Below are 27569 nucleotides of genomic sequence, written 5' to 3'. Positions count from 1 at the left end.
ACACTCTTAGATCTAATTTCCTCCCTCTTTCCCTAGCTAGCACGTTAGCTGCAAGTTATCTCTGTCTGTCAGCTTTTCTATCTGAAATGTAGTTTCTTAATAAATCCTTTACCTCTACATTTTAATCAATGTGTGGCTACTGCTTCTCTGGGCATTCAGCATCCTGCTAACACTTTACACTAAGGGTAGTTATCCTTATTAGCCAGAGGCATTGCTTACATTAAAATGAAAAGTGTGTTATTAGACATCTATTTCCCTACATACCTTGCTCAGATTGCCTTTGATGCTACTGTAAATAATGCGACCTGGAAAGATTTTTTTAATGTTTATCAGACATCAGATAATCAGTTTCAGAGGGTAGCCATGTTGGTCTGCAGTAGAACAGCTAGATTGGAGTCCAGTACTACCAAAGAGACGAATGAGATTTTTGGGGTATGAACTTTCAAGAACTTTTCTTGATATTTAAAAGTATTTGAAACAGGGGTTTCAACTATGCAATCTTAGAATATTTTTAAATAAATCATTAAACTTAAAATGCCTGTTTCTCTTAAAATGTTCTCTAGAAGTAATAAAATTAGCTTGCTACTCAATTACTTTCTTTGTTGAAACACAGAGAGATGGCACACATATATTTGCATTTAGATTAACTAAATGCCATTGGAAATCCACTGGAGAAGGGAAAGGTGACTGATTTTTCTCTTAGCACTTGGATTTTCAACAACTGGATCTCGAAAGCTCAGACTCCTGCTAACTGTAGATAGTATGATGAATATAATCTTTGTTGTGTAAGAACCATTTTGGCTTTTTAAGATTTTGAGGCCTCAGGCAACTTACTGTGGAATAGCCTTATAACCGTAAAAAGGATTTGTGGGGGGGGGGATTGATAGTTTTGTGTGTGTGTGTGTGTGTGTGTGTGTGTGTGGGTGTAAAGAGCGAGAGAGACTGACTTAATCTCTCATATTTTGTAGCTAATTATAATTTAATTATAATTACAGTGAAGGAAAACTGTGGGATTTTTTTTACAAAAATACTCATGAGCAAATCCCCTCTAGGAGAAAGATTATCCAGTTTATAAATCTAGTCCGTGTGTCTAATTAAGTAATTAAAGATGGTGGTGACTTCAATAATCACACCCTTTTAAAATAAAAGTTTTCCTTTGGGAGCCAAATTCTTTTTTCTCATTCTTCTTATCTTTTCTATCTCTTTGATGCTAAAACCTTTTCTTTTGTAACTTGGTGGAGTTTTTGCTCAGTTACCGATATTTCCCATTGTTATGGTATGAACTTGAAGGATATGTGTGCACAAAAATTTGATTATATGTTAAACATATATTATATGTTAATGCACATTTTTCTGTACTTGGAAAAAATACTGGTCAATTTTCAAATAACAATAGATGTAATGATGACCATTAGGACAGATGAATTTAAAAGGGTATTGGACATATTCATGTATTATAAAGCCATCACTGAATAATGGCTAAGCAATATACCTCTAAGCACACTTGTTAAGGACACATGCAGAGGAGTTTTAGTCTGCGACTTTTTCAGCTCTAGTTGGTCACTGTCAAAACCAAGATGTATACTAAATTAGGGGTGAGCACACAAAAAATCAGTAAAATATGTATTTGGAGTTTTTGACTTTAAAATTACTGGTAACGCCAAAAAACCCGAATACCAATATCATTAGGCAGAATATTTTTGTTTCCCCAATAAAGCTGAAAATATTTGGTTCCATTATAGCCTTTAGGACATTTGGAGGGGTCTTCTAGGGAAACATTTTTGAGGTATGCTCACCCAATTTGCAGGATAGTTTTAGGTGACTCTTCTGAAAAGAACCCAAAAGTTTAGTAAAGTTTGGTTCATGGGGCATATAAAATTGGACCCTAAATCCCCCCACAGTTTCCAATGAAGGAAAAAAATCAGCATTTTTCCCCCAGGGGAAATGCTGGGCCTAGCCCCCTGCCTCACCAGCATAGACCAAAGAAGTGTTAAAGGTTCATTCCACACTGCCTAAATAAGACATCCTGAAGACACTTAAAAAGACATCCTGAGATGGCACTTCCCACAGCCTTCTTCCCAAGATGTCCTCAGGTCACCTTACTTTAGCTCAAAGCATCTTTTTTGGAGAATGCTTCAAAGTGTACCCTTTCCCCCCTCAGTCTCCTGCAAGCTGTCTCTTATCTGGCTGTGTGGAATGCAGAGCTCAGGAGGCACCTTATTTTTCCCACCTGTCCATTTTGCTCTCTGATCAGTTTCACCCTCAGCTTGCACCCAACATTTTCTGTGCAGCTGAGAGATTCTCCCTGCCACCATTTGCTGGATGTTGCTCAGCAGGCTCCAATCCTGGGCACCTTTTCAACCCAAAAAGTGCATAACTGTACTCAGCTGGTCCTGTCAATTCCAGCAATATATAGTTTTCCTATTTTTAAAAAATGAGCTATAATTCTAGCTACAGAGACACAAATATGAGAATCTTAACTGCTCAAGAGACCTGTCTGCTTCCCATTGACAAGCATTGGATTGACCTGCCCTCTGCAGACTGACTTCATTTTTGTTTTTGTTTTTTACTGCACTTTGCAAATAAACATTCAGTAAATGGCAACAGGGAGAATCTCTTCAGCAGCTCACAAAATGTCAGGCACAAGATGAGGCTGAAACTGACCAGAGCAAAATGGTCAGGTGGAAAACAGCCTCTTTTCCCCTATGATGCCTTTACTTTCTGGAAAGCACACCAGAAGCTGCCTCTTTTTTAGACATCCCCCAGACATCTTATTTTAGATGTGAAGAGTAAAAAGAGGCAGTCGCCTCTTTTAAAGACATTCCACAGATTTTTTTGTGTGTGTGCTGTGCGGAACAGACCACAAAGTGGTAGCAATCAAGAATTATTTGTTTAAAAAAAAGTTTGATCAAACACTTTCTTCTCTTCTCTAGGCGGGAAAGATCCAACACAAGAAGGTTCTCAGTTGCTCACAGCCTTATACCAGAAAGAGGAGAGAATGCTCAATAGCCCAAATCCAAGCTTTGATGGAACTATCTCTCAGTCTCTCTCTGAATTCTAGAACCTAATGAGATATGCTGAGACAGGGCTCCAATTTATAGTCTATTGCTAAGCACAAGTTCTCAACTGCAGAAGGCTAAAGTTCCTGCAGAATGCATGGCTGCCATTGGCTGAGTAGAGAATCTCCAGAGAGCACTCCTACGTGCCATTCAAGAATGCTTCAGTGTTGCCCTGTAAATCACACACAGGGCAGGAACAGGGCAGAGAAGAATTCAATGGCTGAGTCTTTAGCAATCCAGGAGATAGTGCACATTCTCCTGCCCTGCAGAGCCCAACAGGGAGCACAAGACAGACCCAGCCAAGGTGAGTTTGAATGGACGGTGAAAATTTGAAGCCCAATTGGCAGCTTCACAATTGGTCTTCAGATTCCTTTTTTACATAGGAGAGGGGGAGTTGGGAAGGGCTTTGGGGATTGCCGACCACCTAACTATTTATTCAGCTTTTCAGGTTTTGCTGAAAACCTGTCTATTTATTCACCTTATTGGGATCCCCTTATATTTGGCTCAGCTTTTCCCCATTTTTTGCTTAAAAACCCAAAATAAACTAAGGCCCTTTCCGCACGGGCCAAAAACGGCGGCCTGGGGATGGCAAAAACGCCGTCCCCAGGCCGCCGTTCGCAGCAGCGCCGACCTGGCTCCCCTTCCCCTCCCTCAGGGCGGCGTCAGGCCGCCCTCAAAAACACCCGTTTAAAGGGTAGTTTTTGAGTAAACAGCGTGTTCCTGGCAGCACGGTGCGAACAGCACCGCCGGGAACATGCTGTTTCCCCATCCCTCTGCCACTTATCTTGTCGCCGTCATCGCCCTGCCGTCCTCCTAAGACCCTCCCTCGTTGTCCTCCGACCCCTGGAGGTCAGAGGGCAGCGTGGGCGGGGCTTAGGAGGCCAGCAGGGTGATGACAGTGATGAGGTAAGTGGCAGAGGGATGGGGAAGAGGCGGTTCCGTGCGGAGCCGCCGCTCCTGTGCTGGCCTCTGCTGGGGCCACTTGCATGCTTGCGTGCGAACAGCCTCCACCCCCACACCAGCAGAATTCTTGCCGGTGTGAGGGCGCATAGAGGCCTGTGCAGAAAGGGCCTTAGTAAGGGTTTTCCAGATTTTTTGATGATTCATGTTTACCGAATCACTATCCCGAAACTAGATAGATCACAGGGTTATTTATGGTAGTGCTTCTTGAAGTACTTGAACTGAGACCCGCTTCTACCCTTACTTGAACTTTACTGGAGAGATGGTTCTGTGAGCCAAAAGTTACACTCTAGGCTTCATGTAGTACCATTGGCTGGCAGTGATATAATTCCCTGGGAATGAATGGAGATGCATGTGACCTTTCCACCATCTCTATTCCTTTCCTGCTTGGAGGCAGAAGGCTAGAAAGTTTGTCACCCAACCACCCAAGACCTTGAGCCTTTGAATCAAACTCTAAGAGCATTAGTTTAAGGCCATGACTCACAGTTTGAGATCCACTTATGGAATATATGCATGGAATTTGGGACACCACTAGAGTGAGGTGTAGGTGAACATTAGTAAAAGATATGCTTTTCCATCCCAAACACTGTTGACTTTCTTTTCACATTGCAATTCTATACATGTATGAAGTAGAATGTTTGAAAGTTTTCCTAAGGGCTTGGGCCAAACCTGTTATGGACATACTCCAGCAACATAAATACATTAGTGAAATAAATATGACTCTGTTCCAAGGGGTTCTCTTGCTGGCTCTCTGGGCTTTGATGTATACCTCCAAGGCAAAGGAAGAGAACAACCTGAATGCTATTTTGTTCCATAGACTTTATCTTCAAACTTCCTTTTCAGTAATTCTTCAATTTTTATGGCTGTTTGATAGTTACAGTATTTGAGAAGCTGCAGCTTGAATATGTTTTCCTATCTGGCATTGGTTTTGTTGATTTCTGCCATATGTTGGCTCATATCACATTCTCTACCCTTGCCAATATTTTGTTTTCAATAGAATAAAGTTAAACTTGTTTTGATAGAATAAGAGCTCTTCACATTTTTAACAGAGACTTTCAGACTTGGTTTTTCACTCCTATAGCATACGACAACAATTTGTAGTTATCAGAAATTGTTTCACTTTCCCACTTATACAAGATTTTTTATATCATTTCTGTTTTTCAGTTGACATGGACATGGAATGCAGTTGACATGGAATGCTGCTAAATAAAAGCTCAAACATCCGGAACATAGAGAGTAGCATATATATTTTCTGAATAAATAATTATTTTTGAAGATTTAAAGGATAGCAGAGGAAGACTTATGAAAGGACCTACAGCATTAATTACTATAGATTCAAATACAATTCATCCACAGGTGGACAATATCTCACAGTGGGGAAAAAATTGCTTATGGCTCCATGGATTTTTCTACCTTCCCATATGTTTAGTCCATCCTCAGTGTGCACCTTTCTGTCATGAGTATCTGAAATGAATGACCCAGGGCCAGAGGGATGACACAAATGATTGAATGTCTGTAATGGAAGCAAAGACAGGCTGGTAATTACTGGTACCTGATTTTGCAAGTGCATGCAGGGGCCAGCTCAGGAGAGAAAAGGGAAGTGGCTTCTACTTAAATCCCTTTAATTCAACTGTACGTTACATTTGAATTGTGCCTTACCATTTTTATTTGAGATTATGTCTTCCTTACAGATCCTAAATCAAACTTATCTTATTTCTAATATATATAATTGATCACTCAATACACTTTTAACAAAAAAATCAGGCTTTTGTAATTTTATTTTATGCATATTTCTATTGTTGCTAGAATGGCGTTTATTGGAGTAACCTGGATTGTATGCACTTGCTTAAGACTATTGTTATTATTCACATATGCAAGAAAATCCCAATGCCCTTTTTTTTTGGAAATATTTATGAAGCTTTTGCATTGTGGTATGTAGCTAATAGTGCCTCCTGGCCACCAGAATATAAGAACATAAGAATAGTCCTGCTGCATAAGGCCCATGGTCCATCTAGTCCAGCATCCTGTCTTACACAATAGCCAACCAGTTTCTCTAGAAGGCCAACAAGGGGGGATGGAGGCTGAGACCTTCCCCTATTGCTTTCTGGTTCTGGGATTCAGAGCTTGACTGCTTCTGAATATGGAGGCAGTCACCACAGTTAATAGCCACTGCAGACTTATCTCCATAATCTATATAATCACATTTTAAAGATGTCTATCCCTGTGGCCATCACTACATTATCTAGCAGAAATTTTCACATGTTAATCACTTTCTGTGTAAAAAAGTATTTCCTTTTATTTGTTTGTTTGTTTGTTCAACTTGTCATACCGCCCAGCCCCAAAGAGCTCTGTCCACCCAGAATCTTCTGTCTAACAGACAGAAATGAAAAAGAAACTTGATTAAATTATAATGACACATTAAGGAAAGGAAACCAATCTTATTACTTTAAAGAACACGAAGAAATGTTAATACACAACAGTAGATGCAACTGGTACACATGTATACAACTAAAAAATCATTTCGAGGAAGAAGTTGAGAGATTTCATAGAAAAACCAAACAGTCTTGACCAAATATTATTTTCAGAAAACAAAAAAAAATGATTAGCAAGGTATATAAACTGTTATTAGAACTTATGTGACTCCTAAGTCACTGAATGAGTACCAGTATCAAGTGTACTGGCCTATGAGCTAGTAAAGGAGCACTAATATCATATGCTGCTTATGTTCTGTGATCAGTGCTGTCTATCCATCTGCCTCAAAAAGGATCTGAAATTTGGGTACAAGATAATGGCCATTCTATTATCATTTTAAGTCCTTCAGTGTCATAACTGATCCATATCTTTAACCAAGGCTTTTGAAATTGTGCTGAACAGAATGGATCAGACCATTGGAGATCTACCTGCAGCTGAAATTAATAAGCTTTCCTGTGTCATAGCACTGGGATATGTCCAGAGGTGTAGCTAGGGAAAATGGAGCCCAGTGCAAAATCTGAGCCCCCCCCCCCCGCTCGTTTGTGTTTTTTGTATTTTTAGTGTTTTTCAGTTTTTGGCCTGCAGGGGGTGCCGTTTTTAGGTTATCTGCATCAAAATTTCAGGGTATCTTTAGGAGACCATCCTGATGATATCACCCAGGTTTGGTGAAGTTTGGTTCAGGGGGTCCAAAGTTATAGACTCTCAAAGGTGTAGCCCCCATCTCCTATTAGCTCCCATTAGAAACAATGGGGGATGGGGACTTGTCCAAGAAGTCCAACCTTACTTTGGAAATATTTTAAATGTTAGATTTCCTTTTTCCTTTAAATCGCCTGTCAAATACCTATTCAGGTCTTTGGGGTGGTAGCAATGCCAATCTCTGGGTTTTGAACTAGTACTCAAAACACAAAGTATAAATTTTATATTTTTTATTTTTTTAAAGGGTAGCCCCCATCTCCTTAGCAAAGAATGGGGGATGGGGCACCCCCTTTGAGGGTCCATAACTTTGGACCCCCTGAACCAAACTGCACCAAACATGGGGGGTCCCATCAGGACAGTTTCCAGATGATACCCTGAAATTTTGGTGCCGATACATCCAAAAAGGCACCCCCTGCAGGAACATCCCAGAAAATTTGCCCAAGAATCTTTGTTCTGGATTGAGTTTTCTGTATTGCTGTCAATGGGTGTTGCAGGCTGGGGGGGGGGCACATTTCTGAAGGCACAGTCTCAAAACTTTCAGGGTCTCATCAAGATACTGCCCTGATTATACCCCCCAGGTTTGGTGCAGTTTGGTTCAAGGGGGCCAAAGTTGTGGACCCTCAAATCTGTTGCCCCCATCTCCTATTAACTCCCATTGGAAACAATGGGGGATGGGGTACCCCCTTTGGGAGTCCATAACTTTGGACTCCTTGAACCAAACCTCCCCAAACCTGGGGGGTAGCATAAGGACAGTCTCTTGATGATACGCTGAAATTTTGCTGCTGATATGTCTAAAAATGCACCCCCTGCAGGCACCAATGTCCTGGTGCAAAAAAATGGTTGTGGTGGAGTGGCCGCCCATGGGTGGGGGCATCCAACTCAGGTTTTGCCCAGGGCTACATTTTGCCTCGTTACACCCCTGGTTTAATGTTCACACAGATGTCACCTCCACTCAGCTGCTCATCTGCAGAATCTGTACTGAGAAGTGAAGCTTTACGGTTCTTTTACCAGTTTCTTGCAGGTTTGGTAACCCAAGTTCTATCTGACTCTCACTTGAACTGCTGCTTTTCAGCACAAGTCCATATCAGTACATACACTGTCTGTAACCTTGACGTGGTCCTAAACTACAAGCATTAAAATACAGATACTGTGGCTCATTCCGCACATGCAGAATAATTCACTTTCAAACTGTTTTCAGTGCTCTTTGAAGCTGTGCGGAATGGCAAAATCCACTTGCAAACAGTTGTGAAAGTGGTTTGAAAACGCATTATTTTGCGTGTGCGGAAGGGGCCTGTGACTCAGTCCAGAACTCTGTGACCCAAGACATTTTCTCCCTACCACAATATTAGGGAAAACCACAGATAAAAATTATGCATCATAATTTATCAACATACAAGTAAACCTGCTTTGTGCAGCTATTGTGTAGCTTTGTGCAGCTATGGTTGATGACAGTTCCTTGCTGTGTTTATAAAAAAGATCTTTTGTAATATGACATCAAAATATATCATGGCCTTGAACTCACATATCTAAAAGACCATCTGTCCCCTTACCTTTCCATTTATTTCCATTCCATTATTAACCATCTGATGAGACTCGCCATGCCTCCCTTTTTCGTGGGGAGGGAGGGACTTTATGTTATTGGATTGCTGGATGCCACCTCACACTCAAATTTAAATTCAAATTTTTGAATTTTTAAAATTGGACTAAGACTTGGAAATTTTTATCTCTGCTTTTATATGTTATCATTTTATATTGTATTTTATATGTTGTGCACCGCCCAGAGCCCTTCGGGGATGGGGCGGTATAAAAGTTTAATAAAATAAAATAAAATAAATATTTGCTGACTATGGTCTCAGGCTGCTACCTGCTAGCTGTTTTGCTGATTAAGGTATTAACTCTGTTATTGACCATAGCCCCTATCCAAAGAAATGACTGTCTGACATGGGGTACCATCTTAAGATGTTTTTAGGAAGCACTGAAAGCCATTTTATTAACTAGGATTTGTAAGCAGGTATGGGGTGCAGGCATTTTTAGGAGGAGGGATTATTTAAATTTGGTTGTATTTTGTATGATTTATACTTGTAACTTGTAAGCTATACTTGTGAGCTATAAAGATAATTGGGAAATGAATGAATGAATGAATGAATGAATGAATGAATGAATGAATGAATGAATACATACATACATACATACATACATACATACATACATACATACATACATACATACATACATACTGTAGACTTTAACCAAAGATGATCCTTGTAGAGAGGGGGAAAAACTTTTGTAGTATTTTTTTAATGGAGTGGACATTTTGCACAAAAATGTGTCTTTCAAAAAAGGTTATTTTCTCTGTATAAATTGATCCCGAAGTTGAAAGCCCAGCAGTATGTTTTTATAAGTCAGCAATGTAATCTAAAGATATGTTTCTATCTGTCCTGCTAAAATTGATACATCCTTGTAATGTTTACTTTAGGCAGTATTGTTTCTTACATATAATTCTTTCAAGGAAAAGCAATGCCACTTTATTCATGAATCTTAATGATATAAGCAGCATTTCTGCCAGTTTCATAATTCTGGTAGCACTTTGGTTTTCTTACAAAGTCATGAATTATAGTAGCTGGATGTGTTTTCTTGTTCATAATAGCTACATTTTGCCTTTGTGCTGGGAACCATTCATATAAATTGTATGTATGTATAAAATGGCTTATGACGTTTATGATGTTTTCACCAACAATTTTGTGTGGCCCTGATTTAGTTTAGTTCTTGTCTACCTTGAGTTAGCAGCTCAAATGTGTATCAGAGAAAGATCCCAGTATGTCACTCAAGCATGAGCCACTGCCATACTAAAATCAAAGTCCTGTGATGGTCAAGATTGCTGTCTTGAAGGTAAAAACAGTATCTGTCTAGTTCAGTGATAAAAGGTTATAGATAATAATCAATTTGTAGACTCTTAATTGGAAAATGTGCCTTAAAGTCTAGAGTATTGTTATCCAAAATGTTTTCATTACACCATATCACCTCTAAAACCCTTTATACCAGTTGCAGGCATTTGCTATAATTGGTAAAATAATCGCCTCACTTGGGCTTCTGCATAGTGTGCTACTTTTATGATTATTAAATTATGTGTAACAGCATTTTCCACCCCAGAGGAATGCCTTTATTATGCCATTTAAAAACATCTTAATAAACAAGATGAAAATTCTTTCTAAAAAGGAAGAGGTGGATTTTTTAAAACCAAATATGGAACAAATTGAGTGTTAGTATATGGGGAGAAAGTAAGATTGATGATCTGACAAAACATTAATTAAAAATAAGAATGTTGCTAAGACTTACTTGTATAATTCAACTGCACATAATTCAAAGGCAAAATTAATTTACTTTCCCTTATTTGACAACAAAGTAACTTTCTATCGATTATGCTTTTCTTTTTTTCACAAGTACAAATAAGATATATTTAAACTATCCAATAAGAAATGGTGTTACTGAAACTGTGTATAGAATTTAAATTTCAAGAACTTTTCAGGAATAGCAGAACATTTGTCTCTGCTAAAACTGTTTTACAGCAGATTGATATATTTGTTTGCAAATACTGAATCTGAATTGTTTTAATTAAAGGAAATAAAATATTTGCCATAGTTTTGTTTTGACAAATTTACAGTATACTTATACCCAATATACAGTGAAAATTTGGTTTTAGATGATTTATTGCAACAGTATTTGTGTCGTAGAATATTTTTTGTTACATTTACTTGTTAATTATAAGCAGTTGAGAAGATGAAATATTATTACATCTTCAAATGTCAAGAGTACATTCATAATCCCTACCAACACTTTGATAATTACATTATATTGTAACATAGACTATAGAGTCTGTGTACAAATCTTTTTCTGCTACTTGTTCAGAAATGGTCTAGTAATCTTTAAATCTGCCTAAAGATAATATTCTTCTTAAGGCAATAAGAAACGAGAAATACAGTGCTGGACATTTGTAAGATAAATTGCTATTATGTAAATGACTGCAATCCCGTGGAACACTAAGCAAAAAAAAAAGTTTTGCTCCACAAGTATTCACATACAATGGTTCTATGGAAATCTAGGATTGTATCTAGAAGTAGGGGTATTCACCATTTTTTCTGTATTTTTGGGGCTCATATTTATTAGTACTGGCAGTTTTTTGAAAACACACACAAGCCAAATTCCCTTACTGGCTTTTGGGGTGAATTAATTTATCGAGCTTCCTGCAAAGTCCACTCGGCCAGGCTGAATGCAGTGTTCATCTCTGTGCCACTTGCCACCTCCAAGCTCATGTGAATTTTGAAGGCAGCAGTTGTGCAGAGTTTAATGCTGGGCTTGGCAGCTGAGTCAAAGTGGTCCAAACAATGCTGAAACACTAGGGCTTTATTCAGGATCTGATTTCCAGTTCCTTTACATTCCTACTAGGGTTTTTAAAAAATCCCTAAAAAAATACCAATTAGGTATTTTTCTGGGCTTTTTTTCCTGTTCTGTGTTGCCAAATAAATCCCCCTTCTAGCAGTTCTAACTGAAGTAGTTTTTCCCCCCAATTCGTCCAGTTTCCTGCAGATCTCCACCTTGCCCTTAATGCTGTTCCTGGGGTCCCCTGTTGCCAAAGTGTGAATTTTGGGGAAGCTAATAAATCCTGTTCTAGTGATGGAAATCTCTTTCATCAGCAGATATGTCTGTGAGGTTGTAATGCTTTAACAGTTTCAACTCCCCTTTTCTCATTTCTCTTTATATTTTAATTCCCCCCATTCTACACCACTTGCAAAGAATATGATTACTCTCACATCCACATGAGCAACCTAATCTGTTGTTTTATTGTCTCCTTGACTTCCACAGTTCTGCCAACAGAGACTTTCACCCCAATCCTATGGGGAAATGAATGAGCTCTTGGAACTGGCATGGGGCTGCACCATCACGTTTGTTCCACCACCATAAGTTCCACTTACATCAGTGGGAAAGACAAACTGGAAGGTGGTTGAATGCCATGGACTTCAGTGGCACACAACACAGAAACTAGCCCAGCCCCCAGAGCTGTATCAGCATCCAGAAGGACACTGCATGGCTGGGGGCATTCCCAGGTGTACCGCCAAATTTAGTCAGGATTCACTGGGCTTTAGAGCTGGGAACATCCCTTGTGCAGTCCTTAGACATTAGATGGCATACGTCCGTTTGGAGCTATGGAAAGCTTTCAGGCAGCTGAGGAGTTTTTGGTGTTTGCTACCTCCCTGTGCTGCCTGGAAGCCTTCTGGATGTGAACAGTGGTATGGTAGCAGTGCCATCCTTGGCCACCTGAACCCTGTGGATTGGCCTGTTTAACAAAAAAAGGCACCCAAGTAAATTAAAATTATATATTAACTGCATTCCACTAGAGTGCTAAACAGTCTTAAGTTGAAAGGTATGTGAGTAATGTTCACTCCTTTCATTTTGTCATTGCACTTACGCTTATAATAATAAATCAGAAAGGCTGATTTAACTAAATCCAAGACAATATTTATACATAAATAAGACTAATAAGAAAATAACAAAATAATTTTCTAACACAAATAAAGAATATTTGTCTTGGAAATTTTCTACCTTTCTACCCTTTATCCGCTGCCTGCTGAAAAACCAAAAACAATTCCAATTATTGTATTGTCGAAGGCTTTCACGGCCAGAATCACTTGGGTGCTGTGTGGTTTCCGGGCTGTATGGCCGTGTTCTAGCAGCATTCTCTCCTGACGTTTCGCCTGCATCTGTGGCTGGCATCTTCAGAGGATCTGATGTTGGGAAAGCAAGTGGAGTATATATATCTGTTGGAGTGTCCAGGGTGGGTGGAGAAACATAGTCTGTGAGTAACAAAGAAGGCAACCAGGTCAATAGTTGAGGGCATCTGAATAGAAGTATGAGTAACAATGAAGACTATAGCATGGGAGTGTCAATGGAGATAGCAAGGTCACTGGTGGGAGCATCTGAATAGAAGTATCCTGGCCTTTGTTTCTTTTGTCTATGGTCATCCTGTGTTTGTGTGGAGCTGGTTAGACACTGTCTTGACTCTAGTATTTTTTCAACACTGGCAGCCAAGATCTGTTCATTTTCATAGTTTCTTCCTTCCTGTTAAAATTAATATCCACGTAGCTTATGGTTTCAATTGCTTCTCTGTGTAGTCTGATGTGAAATTTGGGCTTTTCAAGAGTGGTCCAGAATTTCTGTTTTTTCAAATAATATTCTATGTCAGGTTGGTTTTATCATATGTGTTCTGCTATTGCCTGATTTTTCTGGCTGAAATAGTCTGCGAGGTGCCTTTTTCGTGTTCTTTGATACGTGTCTGTGCGCTGCGTTTGGTGGTTCCTATGTAGACTTGTCCACAGCTGCATGGTATGCGATAGACTCCTGCAGTAGCTAAAGGATCCCTCTTATCCTTTGCTGAACGTAGCATCTGTTGAATTTTCTTAGTGGGTCTGTAGATTGTTTGTAGGTTGTGCTTCTTCATCAGTTTTCCTATGCGATCCGTGGTTCCCTTGATGTATGGTAAGAACACTTTCCCTCTAGATGGCTCTTTATCTTTGTTCATGTGGCTTGTTCGTGGTCTTGCAGCCCTTCTGATTTCTGTATTAGAGTAACCATTAGCCTGTAGAGCCCTGTTTAGGTGATTCAATTCATCTTGTAGGAAGTGAGGTTCACAGATTCTGTTTGCGCAATGTACCAAAGTTTTTATGGTACTCCTTTTTTGCCCTGGATGGTGAATGGAGTTTTTGTGTAGATATCTGTCCGTGTGCGTAGGTTTGGTTTTCGCAAACCAAACCAGCAATTGGGACACACAGTATACAGAAAACCTACGCATACAATCAGCACTTCCACATGATTCCTACTGCATTATGAACACATATCTGGGCAATTGTTTGGGCACCTTGCCTGAACTAGGCTTATTTCACAGAGCCTAAACTGAACTCAAGCAGGTATTCCTGCATTTATTTCAAATAAGGGATGAAATTAGCTTCCTTTCATGAACATCATTGAAATGAATCTGAAGATGTGGCAGATGGGAGAGTTCTGCATAAAACTTTAGTACTGCCATACATACATGCACTGCCATACATGCTTGTGTGCATGCACACACACAAAACCTCTCCTTTGAGATAAATAATTCCTCCAATTCTATTATACCCTTTTTTCAGTTATCATACTTACAGGGCTATCCTGAGTTACACTTTTCTAAATCTACTGACAACAACACATGCCATCTGATTAGTTAACTGCTGCATTACAGCAACATAAGGCAGCACTGAAATAAAAACTAGCCCTTCTTAAATGGGAAGTATTGTTTCATGCTTTATTCTTCCTTGAAAGGAAGGACATTTTTTGTTATAGACATTTACCGATATGTACTAGTTAACAATACAGAAAGATTCTATTTGATAGGAGAAAGGTATCTCAGTTAAAAGGCTATCGTAGCCAGAGTAGTAGTAAAGCAAGGTAAAGCTTGTGGAACTAAAAACAGATTGAGCAAGGGACAGGAGGGAGCTTTGAAAGTTTTCTGAGGCCGTTTCCACACGGGCCATTTACAGCGCCCTAGGGACGGCAAAAACGCCATCCCTAGGGAGCTGTTCGCATGGGGGGCACAGCTGCATCGCAGCCATGCTGCCCTCGCTCCCCCCAGTGGCACGAAGCCACCATTTTCCCACCTCACTCCCCGAGCAAGGTTTTTTAAAAACAGCAGCTTCTAGCTGGAAGGCGCCATAACCCCCTTTCCCGATCGACTTACCTTCCCTGCGACCTTCCGGTGCGTCGCCGAGGCCTGGGGACACGCCCCCTGCCCTGCGACTTTGGAGCAGTCGCGCAAGGCAGGGGGCGTGTCCCCTGGCCTCAGCGACGCCTTTCCGAAGGTCGCCAGAGGGAAAGGTATGACCAATCGAGGGATGCTTTACCACAAGCGCCTTCTTCCTCATCATTACCGAGGACCATTAAATTTTAACTGCCCAGCGTGGCTGTGCGAAAGTGGCCTTAATTTGGTTTTCAAGTTGAATCTAGGCTAATCCATGAAAGACTTCAAATTCAGTTTGGTATCCAGATGTATGTACTAGATGAAAGATATCTGTAATACCACCAAATAGAAATTTAAAATGCTATCATAATATTGGTAATACTAGAAGAAAAACTGAGGGAACGATGATGCAGAGACATCCCTGAATGTTATCGTTTTCTGCCACGGTTTCTCCCATCTTGAAACAAAACTGTACTTTTCTCCCTCCCACCCACCCAACAATAGTAATGAAATTCAACATAAATAGTTCCTTTGAAACTCTCACCAGGTGGGGGGGGGGGGGTTGGTCAATTTTATATAAAGATTTAAAAAGCATAAATTGTGTCCACTTTATAAACAACCAAAAATGCATTTTTTTTAAAAAAAAACATAACACTGGGAATGAAAAAGTGATGAAACAAAAAGGTCTGAAATAAGAACACTTCATGGAGACTTGGGCTGTTTCGTCATGAGAAGAAACTTTAGCAGCCTAGGGATGGTAAAACTGCTTCTCCACAGATGCGAGCTCACCTGCTGCCACTGCTGTAGCACAGCAGCACCGTGCTCACCCCCCCCCAATCAGCTTGATAACCTCAGTGAGAAGGCGGATCGCCCGTAGTCTTTATATCATTGCTCTCTTACACAATATATAGGCACAGGCAGTAAACAGTAAGAACCATGCGGTAAAGGGCTGTAGCATCTTTTAACAACTGTAATGAAAAGAAAAAACCGTACATTCCAGTGTTGAAGATCATTACCATTCGAAATGTAATCTTTCCTTTTCGCCAGATTCAGCGGCATTGAAATAATGGCTTGGCAAAAAAGCCGGCCAGCTAAATTTAAAAGGAATTTATCTTAATTATTGTTTCTCTCATTTCAAATCATTTAAAGCAACAGTCTAAATTGAATGGTTTGAGTAACTATAGAAAGGAATTGTTTCCTGCAGACCTTCAATGAGCTAGGTGGATTTGTTTTCCGGACCGTTACAAGGACATGGCTGGTGGCATTACTGAGAACAATTTGGACTTCAGCGCATACTCAGCGTTATCTGTCATTAAATTTGTAATGAATTGGGTGAAGAGCTGTACAGCTGTAGGCAGTAAAATACTGGGTCCATTCGAAATGGCAATCTTGTCTCACAGCTGAGAAAGCAATGGTTGGGTTAATTCTAGGGGGAAACTGATAGGAGCTGGACTCCTTCGAGCTTATCAATATCCTTTTGGAATGGTGGTACACAGAACTTGACATAGTATTCCAGATGAGGACTGATCAATACAGAACAGAATGGTACTATTATGTCCCTTGATCTAGACACTGTACTCCTGCTGACGCAGGCCAAAATTGCACTGGCTTTCTTAGCTGCCACATCACACTGCTGACTCATGTTCAGTTTGGGGTCGACTAATGCTCTCAGACCCCTTTCACATATGCTGTTGTCAAGCCAGGTGTCACCCATTCTATATCTGTGCATTTCATTTTTTTCTGCCAAGGTGCAGTATCTTACATTTATCTCTGATGAAATTCATGTTATTTTTGGCTCAGCTCACTAATTTGTCTGGGTCATTTTGAATTCCAACTGCAAAACTGATTAGCATGTCCTTTATTCCATCATCCAAGTCACTGATGAAAATATTGAATAGCACTGAGCCCAGGACAGAACCCTGTGGCACCCCACTAGTCACTTCTCTCCAGGATAAAGATGAGCCATTGTGAGTCCCCTTTGAATTCAGTCAGTTAAGCAATTACAAATCCATCTAACAGTAGCATTGTCTAGCCCACATTTTACTAGCTTGCTTGCAAGAATATCATGGAGGACCTTGTCAAAGGCTTTGCTGAAGTCAAGGTATGCTACATTCACAACATTCCTTTTATCTATCAAGCTTGTAACTCTATGAACAAGATAAGATTAGTTTGGCATGACTTGTTTTTGAGAAGCCCATGTTGACTTTTAGTGATCACAGCATTCCCTTCTAAGTGCTTACAGACTATTTAACAATCTGCTCTAGACTCTTTTCTGGTATTGATGTCAGGCTGACTGGGCAGTAATTGTAAAACCAATATGTTCTGCCAGGCAAACAGTTGAGGCAGCAATGGCCTACAGATCAGCAACCTCCCTCCCTCTCCCTCTCCCTCCCTTTTCCCTTCCTTCCTTCCTTCCTTCCTTCCTTCCTTCCTTCCTTCCTTCCTTCCTTCCTTCCTTCCTTCCTTCCTTCCTTCCTTCCTTCCTTCCTTCCTTCCTTCCTTCCTTCCTTCCTTCTGTTATTGGTAATCTTTTCTTTTTCTTTGTCTCAATTCCTTGGAGGACCTGCAAACTTTTGGGTCATTGTTCGTCATCTGCATATGACTGGTTGTAAAGTAATTCACCATCAAGAATAATCAGTATTATATATAATAGGTATGAAATTAGAATGTCATCTTTTAACATAAAAGATGTATTTTTTTCTACATTTTAACTTATATATTACACTTTGTAAACATCTGTTAGAAAGAGCCCTGAGCCCAACTTAGTTGGAAAATGGCAGGGCATAAATAAAATAAAAAATAAACACATCTTGAAGCTACTGAGCCAAGATAGAGAATTCGGAATGCTTGGAGATAAATGACAATTTAGATATACTAGGTGGAATGGGAAAAATCAATGGAACACCATCATCCTTGAATATAAACTCTATAGGCAAGACAGGGAGGGACATGTTGGGGGAAGTGTTGCATATCAAAGACCAGCATAGAGTCAAATAAGTTAGAAAACATTAGGCAAGTACACTTCCTGACAAAAGATGAATGGAGATACTGTACAATCTTTCCTGTTGATATAGATATATCAAGTAATATGAACATAAACTTATACTCTTGTGTAAGTCCTGTTGAAATAAACTGGTGTTATGAGGGAATAATGCTCAGGACACTGACCCTATATTGAATATGTATCATTGTTATGCTAGCTCTTCCATAGGGTCAGAGTGGGATTTGTATATTCCCAATCTGCAATTAACTACTAGGTATTTCAAAACTATGTTTGAGACTTCTCATATCTGCAGTATAACCACTGGGCATTGGTTCTTAATTACAAAGTTTCTCATAATCTCATTTTTCATTAGTTTGAAACTAAAATTTATGAAATCATTATTAGATGTTTTGACATTAGGGCATCAACTTTGAAGATGGATGTATGATTATTTCCTATAGTTCCTTCCTTATATTATGCAATGAAGCACACTAGAACACATTTGTGCTCCCACCCATTTTATGAGGTACTACACTGCAGAAGCCTAGATTTGGTTAATTAAAGATTTTACGACACAATAAAATATACAATGCAGAGTAAACAATGAAACACACAAAATAAAAGACTGTATCACATACCAGCTTCATAGAGCTTCCTTTATAACTGCTGAAAAAAATACATTTAACAATTATTCCATTCTGCTCTCATGGTGACTGCACAATGACCTTGGTCAGCAGTTTCAAAAGTAATATATCAATATTTATTAATTGATGTTTATGGCTAAGATCATCTTTTGGTTATAAACAAGCTTTTATTCATTTCTGCTAATGGTAGCCTGTTATTAGGAAGTACTAGCAGGCCCAGCCATGCATTGCTGAGGCTGGATCTGGTGAAATGGAAAAGAAAGAAAAGGGGAAGCGAACAGTTCAACCATGTGTCATTGCACAATGATTGCAAGGGAGGGGCGGGGCAAGGGGCCCCTTGCTCCCCTCCCTCTCTCCCGTTCCCTTGCATGGCAATGCGGCCAGTCCCTCCCTAACGTTCCCCTTCCTCTGCTAGGATGGGTGGGCCATGTGCAGGTGGCTGATCCTGTCCCTTTCACTCCCTTCCTTTGCAGGCGAATTATCTAGCGTAAAACATGCTGGGAGGCATAAGAACATAAGAGAACATAAGAGCAAGCCAGCTGGATCAGACCAGAGTCCATCTAGTCCAGCTTTCTGCTACTCGCAGTGGCCCACCAGGTGCCTTTGGGAGCTCACATGCAGGATGTGAAAGCAATGGCCTTCTGCGGCTGTTGCTCCCGAGCACCTGGACTTTACCTGGGAGTAAGCTTGGTGGCTGGCAGTAGAGGTTGCTTCTAAACCCTCCTAGGGTCGTGATTCACCCATTCGAAGCGTTGCACGATTGCTTCAAAGCAAAGCCACCGACTACCACCAAGCTTACTCCCAAGCTGAGCCAGCGGAGCCAACCATTTTTTCTAAACTAAAACCTCAGTATTCAGGTTAAATTGCCGTGTGGGCACTTTGCGATATATAAGTGGGTTTTGGGTTGCAGTTTGGGCACTCAGTCTCGAAAAGGTTCGCCATCACTGGTCTAGTCCTTTTGAAACGGAAATGCTCTTCCACTGACCCCCAGCCCCTCCCCAGTGCATGAAACTGCCTCGTGCTGAATCAGGCCCTTGGTCCTTTGAGGTCAGCCTCGCCTATTCTGACTGGCAGCCGCTCTCCAGAGTCACAGGCGGAGGAGGTCTGGTCTGCAACATCCCTGCTTGCCTACGCCGGGGATTGAACCCGGAAGACCTTCTGCCTGGTGTTCAGCTGCGGTGCCCCAGACTGCCCCTGCCTCCTTCGCCTGCCCACAGCCCTGCAGCCTTGGGGCGATCACCGGGCCTGGAAGACCCCCACCCCACCCCCACCCCTGCAGCTGCCTGTCAGGACCCGCCTCCTGGGCATGAGCCACGTTGTGTTCAAATTTCAGAGCGTTTGGTCCAGTAAACCCCTGGACCCTCCCTCACCTTCTCCTTCTTCTGCTAGGGTGGGTGGGCCATGTGCAGATGGCCCACCCCATCCCTTTCACTCCATAAGGCAGTAGTTTTCAAGGAAGGCATGGTTGGTTCCCTTGTATCAGAGGGTGTTGCTTTGACGGCCAGCAGATGGCGATGTTGCGGAACAGAACTGTGGTTCCAACTGTCACAGGTGTGGCATGTAAACAATAACTGGCACAGTTGTGACATGTACACAACAGGAGGTGTGGAAACAGTATGGAAACCTGGCTGCACGCGAATGCGATGTGTGAAAATTTCAAATCAATCGGTCCAGTAGTTTGAAAGATTACCTGTCAGCAGAAAAACGCACTGATAGATTTTTATATATATGCTAGCCTACTGGATCAGACCAGAGTCCATCTAGTCCAGCACTCTGCTACTCACAGTGGCCCACCAGGTGCCTTTGGGAGCTCACGTGCAGGATGTGAAAGCAATGGCCTTCTGCTGCTGCTGCTCCTCAGCACCTGGTCTGCTAAGGCATTTGCAATCTGAGATCAAGGAGGATCAAGATTGGTAGCCATAGATTGACTTCTCCTCCATAAATCTGTCCAAGCTCTTTTTAAAGCTATCCAGGTTAGTGGCCATCACCACCTTTTGTGGCAGCATATTCACGTTGTGTGAAGAATTGTTTTCTTTTATTTAACAACAACAACAAAACCTTTATTAGGCATAAGTTAAAATCTCTACAAACAATAATTCTGTACATGGGTACAGAAATAGTCTAATATCCGGGTTGTAATAAAATATTATATACAAAACATCGGATATATGATACATTGTTTGGCGTCAAACCATTAAAATCCATTACATTATGGAACGGCTCACGGTTATCTTTTTATAAAATCACATGTAAGCCCGTGTTTTTATAACTTATATAACTACCTAAGCTCAGGTTTTTGATAGCATTTGTTGTTTATTACTTTTGCTAAGAAAGTTGCAACCTTAAGAGTTATTTCAGGGGACCGATCATTTAGTAAATAAAATGCATATGTATTGTTGCAGGTAGGCTAGGTTTTGTTTTAAGAAGTGGAGTAATATAAATACTACGTATAGAAGAGTAGAACTGACAGTTTAAAAGAATATGCTGGATTGAATCCACTTCATTTAATGGGCATGGACACCTTCTCTCTGAGATTGGTATGCCTTGATATCGTCCTTCCATTACTTTAGAGGGAAAGGAGTTAAGCCTAGCCAACATAAATGCTCTGCGTTGAGATGGATCGTCAAGACTGAAAAAATATTGGGCCATCTTGCCAGAATTGGGCCATCTTGCCAGAATTGTTATGAAACTAAGGGGGAAAGCCCTCTGAAACCAGCCCATTCCACAGACCCTCCTAAATCTAGGGCATTGAAACTTCCTCTTCCAGACTGTGCCACAGAAATCACACCAGTTATTTACATTGTGATTTTGCTATGGTGACTTCATAGGGTTTTCAAAGCAAGAGAAGTTCAGAGATGGTTTGCCATTGCCTGCCGCTGCTTATGCTGAGAGAATTCTGAGAAACTGTGACTGGTTTAAGGTCACCCAACAGGTTTCATGTAGAGAAGGAGGGAATTAAGAACATAAGAACATAAGAACTAGCCTGCTGGATCAGACCAGAGTCCATCTAGTCCAGCATTCTGCTACTTGCAGTGGCCCACCAGGTGCCTTTGGGAGCTCACATGCAGGATGTGAAAGCAATGGCCTTCTGCTGCTGCTGCTCCTGAGCACCTGGTCTGCTAAGGCATTTGCAATCTGAGATCAAGGAGGATCGAGATTGGTAGCCATAGATCGACTTCTCCTCCATAAATCTGTCCAAGCCCTTTTTAAAGCTATCCAGGTTAGTGGCCATCACCACCTCCTGTGGCAGCATATTCCAAACACCAATCATGTGTTGCGTAAAAAAATGTTTTCTTTTATTAGTCCTAATTCTTCCCCCCAGCATTTTCAGTGAATGTCCCCTGGTTCTAGTATTGTAAGAAAGAGAGAAAAATTTATCTCTGTCAACATTTTCTACCCCATGCATAATTTTACAGACTTCAATCATATCCCCCCTCAGATGTCTCCTCTCCAACTAAAGAGTCCTAAACGCTGCAGCCTCTCCTCATAAGGAAGGTGCTCCAATCCTTCAATCATCCTCGTTGCCCTTCTCTGCACTTTTTCTATCTCTTCAATATCCTTTTTGAGATGTGGCAACCAGAACTGAACACAGTACTCCAAGTGCGGTCGCACCACGGCTTTATATAAGGGCATGACAATCCTTGCAGTTTTATTATCAACTCCTTTCCTAATTATCCCCAGCATAGAGTTTGCCTTTCTCACAGCTGCCATGCATTGAGTTGACATTCCCATGGAACTATCAACTAAGATGCCCAAATCCCTTTCCTGGTCTGTGACTGGTAAGCACCCAGCCCTTGTAAGCTAGTATGTGAAGTTTGGATTTTTTGCCCCTATGTGCATCACTTTGCATTTTGCCACATTGAACTGCATTTGCCATTTCTTAGCCCACTCACCTAATTTATTAAGATCCGCTTGGAGCTCTTTGCAATCCTTTGTGGTTCTCACCACCCTACATAATTTGGTATCATCTGCAAACTTGGCCACCACACTACCCACCCCTACTTCCAGGTCATTTATGAATAAGTTAAAGAGCACTGGTCCCAAAACGGATCCTTGGGGGGGGGGAACACCACTCCCTACATCTCTCCATTGTGAGAACTTCCCATTTATACCCACCCTTTGTTTCCTGTTCCTCAACCAGTTTTTAATCCATAGGAGGACTTCCCCTCATATTCCTTCATTGCTGAGTTTTCTCAACAGTCTCTGGTGAGGAACTTTGTCAAAAGCCTTTTGGAAATCAAAGTAGACAATGTCCACTGGTTCCCCCTTATCCACATGCCTGTTTACACCCTCAAAGAACTCTAGTAAGTTTGTAAGACAGGACTTGCCTCTGCAAAAGCCATGATGACTCTTCCTCAGCAGGTCTTGCTTTTCTACATGTTTAATAATTTTATCTTTAACTAGTGGGCCTGGCCATGCATTGCTGTGGCAATTGTCCTTCTCATCACAGTCCGCAACCCACACAGATGTCCATGCAGGTCAGTAGGTCTGTAGCACTTAGCCTCTTGGGGGGTAGTCAAATGGAATCCCTCTTTCCCTTTTCAATGCACATTGTTATATGAATTGCTGTCTTGGTTTTTTAGTATAAAGGTAACCCTTCCCATTCCACAACAGGAATTGTCCAGAGTCACGAATCCAGCTGTCCATGAGGCTGAGATTTGACACGCTGAGTCCTGGCTTGGGTAAGGCAGAACTGGGGGGCAAGGAGGCCCTATCCCAGTCCAAGGCAGCAGAGGCAGAGATGAGTTGAAGCGCATCAGATCCCGGGAAGATTGCATCTGGGTTCTTAAAGGGCCACATGCAAAAGAAGTGGAGCCGGTAGTGTTGGTTCACCCCCACACCACGGATTTTCTTAGAAGAAAAAGGCAAACTCCAGCTCGCTTTTAGTAAAAGAGAGCTGTGGCTAATATGGGTGAGGAAGTGGGTAAGTGGTGGTTGGATGTGAGGAAGGGCAGAGTGAGGTGTGTGAGGATGAGCTGGATGTGTGTTGTGTGGTAGCAGTGGGTGAGGCACAGAGAGTGAAAGTTACCTGCGTGTGAGGGGGGGAACCCCACCTTACGTCTCACACAGCAAAGTGTGTATGTGTTTCACTTCCACTCGTATTACCTAACAGTATTACCTATTTATTGTTTTAACTGCTCATCTCTGCCCATCTGAGCGAACATTCTAAGCCCTCAGGCCACAGACAGACAGGCTGCATGAACATTCTAAGGGTGACAGTTAAACAGAGGCAGCTTCATGGCCTGGTGTGCCAGGAAAAAGACGTTTTACCTGGCTCAGGTATGGACTTTCGGCTGTTTGAAGGTCCGAGTACCTGCCACCAATAGGGAGGGACGTCCTGTGAAAATTTCGGGGCGATCCGTCCAGCAGCTTCTGAGGGACACCATCAGGGACAAACACACTGTTAGATTTATATATATATAGATATAGACTAGTGGGGCCCGGCCACGCATTGCTGTGGCTCATTGTGGTGAAATGGGAAAGGAACAGTAGCAGCAAATCTATTGCAGAGGCCAGCTGTACGTGCTCATGCAAACACATAGCCCGATACTGTGCGATGTCAGTGATGTGTGTGCCTGCATTCCTTGGGGGGGAATGGAAAGGCACCCCTCCCACACATCTAGGCTGGCTGGTCATGATCCTTTACCTGGGAGTAAGTTTGGTTGGTGGCATTGGGTGTCGCTTCTGAGGAAACCCTCTGAGGGGCACGACGCAGCCATTCAAAGTATGTCATGGTTGCTGTACCGAGCTTACTCCTGAGTAATGTGTGCCTGGTTTTCTTAACTGTAACCGCAGTATTTAGGGAATCTAGGGTGCCTGGCCCCTCCCTCCTGTCCCTTGCATGTTGCCCCTCACTTCTCTTCCCTTGCATGCCACCCCTCCCCCTCCCTCCCTTCCCTTTCCCTCCGCTAGGGTGGGTGGGTCATATCAAGATGCTGAGCCCCCTGCCTCCCCTCCCTTGCATGACACCCCTCCCTCTCTCCCCTCTCTCACTTCTCTTCCCTTGCATGCCACCCCTCCCTTCCCTCTCCCTCCCTTCCTTCTCCCTCATTTGTATGTGTGTGTATGTGTTTCACTTCCACTCGAGTTACTGCCTATGTACTGTTTTCACTGCTCATATCTGGCCATCTGAGTGAACATTCTAAGCATCACGAACATTCTAAGGGTGACAGTTACACACAGGCAGCTGTATGTCCTTCACCATGGAGCACCAGGAAAAAGGCACTTTACCTGGGCTAGGTGTGAAATTTCAGGTATGTGAACATCTAAAAACACTCTCACCTGGCTGACTATAGTGGCTGGGAATTTTCAGAGGCATTGGCCCAGCAGTTACTAAGTTATACTATCATCAACAAAAACACGGTTAGCTTTATATATATATAGATTATGCATAGCAGTGTCAGGATGGAAACTGATATATTAATTTTACCAATGTTATTAGCTATTTCAAATTTCAAAAATACCTCAATAATCTGTGGTATTTAACATTTTCACAACTGTGTCCAGAATTTTTGGATACAATGCATTTACTGCTTTTAAACTATTTTCTCATAAAATCAAATTAAGAGAATCTATTATTATTATTATTATTATTATTATTATTATTATTATTATTATTATTATTATTATTATTATTATTATTATTATTATTATACAAAACAGTTACACACAGCAAGCAAGATCAATATGCTGGATTTTGTATTACATCACACGTCGGACACTTCCCAAGCATCTAGGACTGTTGTGATGTATGCGATGATAATCGCGTGCTGGAAAGAGCCGAGGTAGGAATTGGCCTTTTGCAGCTGACATATGGTGATTTTGTCAGCGCTAATTGTTTTTAAGTGCCGTTCAAGATCTTTAGGCACTGCACTTAGTCAATGCCGATCACCACTAGGACCACCTTGCCCTACTACGGTTTTGTGCCAGAGTCTTTGTAGTTCAATCCTTGGAAATCCTCGCATTATCGTGGTAAAGTTTTTTCACCAGTTGCTTTCTCATCAATCCTGCTGTCACCAGGAATTGCAACATCAACTATCACACCACTTTCTTTTTTTCCACAATCGTGCCAAGGTCAGGGGAGTATTGTGCTCCAAAAGCCTTTGGTTTCAGGTCTGAATTCGGAAGTCCCAGAGTAGTTTTACGTTGTTTGCATTTTTCAGTGACAGCTTTTTTACCGGGTTGTGATTCCACCAGTTCTTTTGTCACAGGAGCAGATGGTAGTTGTGGCACAGCAGTTCGAACAGTGAATCATCTGAGCAACAGTATTATGCCTCTGCTTGTAGTCCGTCTGGCGCTGATCTTCTTGCAGCAGCTAAGTATGTGGATCTATTGTTTCGTCTCGCTTCCTTTGCAGAGTCTGCACTTGGGATCTGTAGTTGACTTTTCAGATTCTGGCTTTGATGAGGCGCTTTGTTCCGAATTGCTAACGTTCTTGGGCTGCAAAGAATCTGTAAGCTCTCAGTCTCACTTTTTTTAAGAAGTTCCATTTAGGTAGCGGAAGCCACAACCAGGTTTCCCTTTGTCAATTTTGTCCTCAATTTTTTCTAGGAACTGTCCATGGAGAGCCTTCTTTTTGCCAGTTTTCTCTTCTGCTTTGCAGTGTATTTTCACGGTATTCACTCTTTGTCTTTTGCACGCTTTGAGAACAGTTTTCTGCTGTTGACTTCCATCAATGTTGGGTTCTTCACTGTGTTTTTTCACATAATCTGCCAGTGCGCATGTTTCTCTTCCTTCCACCGTTTGTTTCACTCTGCAGAAGCCCTCTACCCTATCCCTGATTTTCTGGGTAAAAGGTAAAGTCTGTCAACATCACTACTGGCAGGTGTAATGATAAGGTAGTGGATTGTCATCAGTTTTCCTTGTTTTCTTGTCCAGATCATCCGCTAACTCTGCTTTGCGTCCAGTTCACAATTCCTAGCAGTTGTATCTTGATGGCGGGTTATGGGCTCCAGGTGTTGGATAGCCTTGATCGATCATTCCCGCCGTTTAATTTGCTTCTTCAAAAGAATTTTTCTGACCCTTTGGACATATTCTCTGCTGACCACATTTTTCACATGTCCATGCTTGATGTTGTCCAGCTGTAGTATTCCTAGGTATTTATAGGATTCTTAGTGTTGAGTTGCACTTTATGGTTTCCATTAGGCATCTCTATGCCCTTACTGTCAGTAATTTTCCCTTTCTTCATTATGCCACTGTGGCGCATTTGTCAAGCCGAACTCCATACTAATGTCATTTGCTGAAGATTCTGACTGTGTTGGTCAGTCTGACTGAATTTCAGTTTCTGATTTTTCCATAAAGCTTTACGGAATCATCCATGTACACAGCAAGTGGGAGATTTTTTTGGTGAATTTCTTGCAGTTCTGATAGCCCAGGTTTGTTTTTTTGTAGAATTGTTGACGAAGTTGGGATCATTGCAATGATAGAACAACAATGGTGACAGTGAGTCACCCTGGAAAATTCCCTCTCTTGATGTTGACAGTCTCCGTAGCTTTGGTTTGCCCACCGAAGACAACTCCAGTTTTCCAGTGTTTTCATTTGCATTTTGAGTAAACTTGCTAATATTTTCACAAACCCCAATGACATTCAGACATTTGATGATCCAACTGTGTGGCAGTGAGTTGAATGCTTTTTTGTAATCAATCCACGTTGTATACAAGTTTGTTTTGCGGCTTTTGCAGTTCTCCAGTATCATTTTATCAATCAGAAAAGCTGATCTCTTTGGTGCCCTACTTCTTCTTTTTATTACCTTTTTTTTTTGTTCTACTGGCAGCAAGATGTTATTTGCCTCCAAGTAATCTTGGATTTATTGATCAGCTTAATTATGCCTGTCAGCAGTTTGAACATTGTAAGAGCAAACACCGCGTTATTGGCCTTGTAGTTTCCTGGTATTGTCCCTTTTGCTGAATCTTTCTGTATCAAATATGTTTTCCCAGTTACTATCCATTCACTGATGTTTCCAGTTTGCAGCATTTCATTGAATTGTTCGG

Source organism: Sphaerodactylus townsendi, linkage group LG07 (genome assembly GCF_021028975.2).
Source record: "Sphaerodactylus townsendi isolate TG3544 linkage group LG07, MPM_Stown_v2.3, whole genome shotgun sequence".
NCBI lineage: Eukaryota > Metazoa > Chordata > Lepidosauria > Squamata > Sphaerodactylidae > Sphaerodactylus > Sphaerodactylus townsendi.
This window is presented reverse-complemented; position numbering follows the sequence as displayed.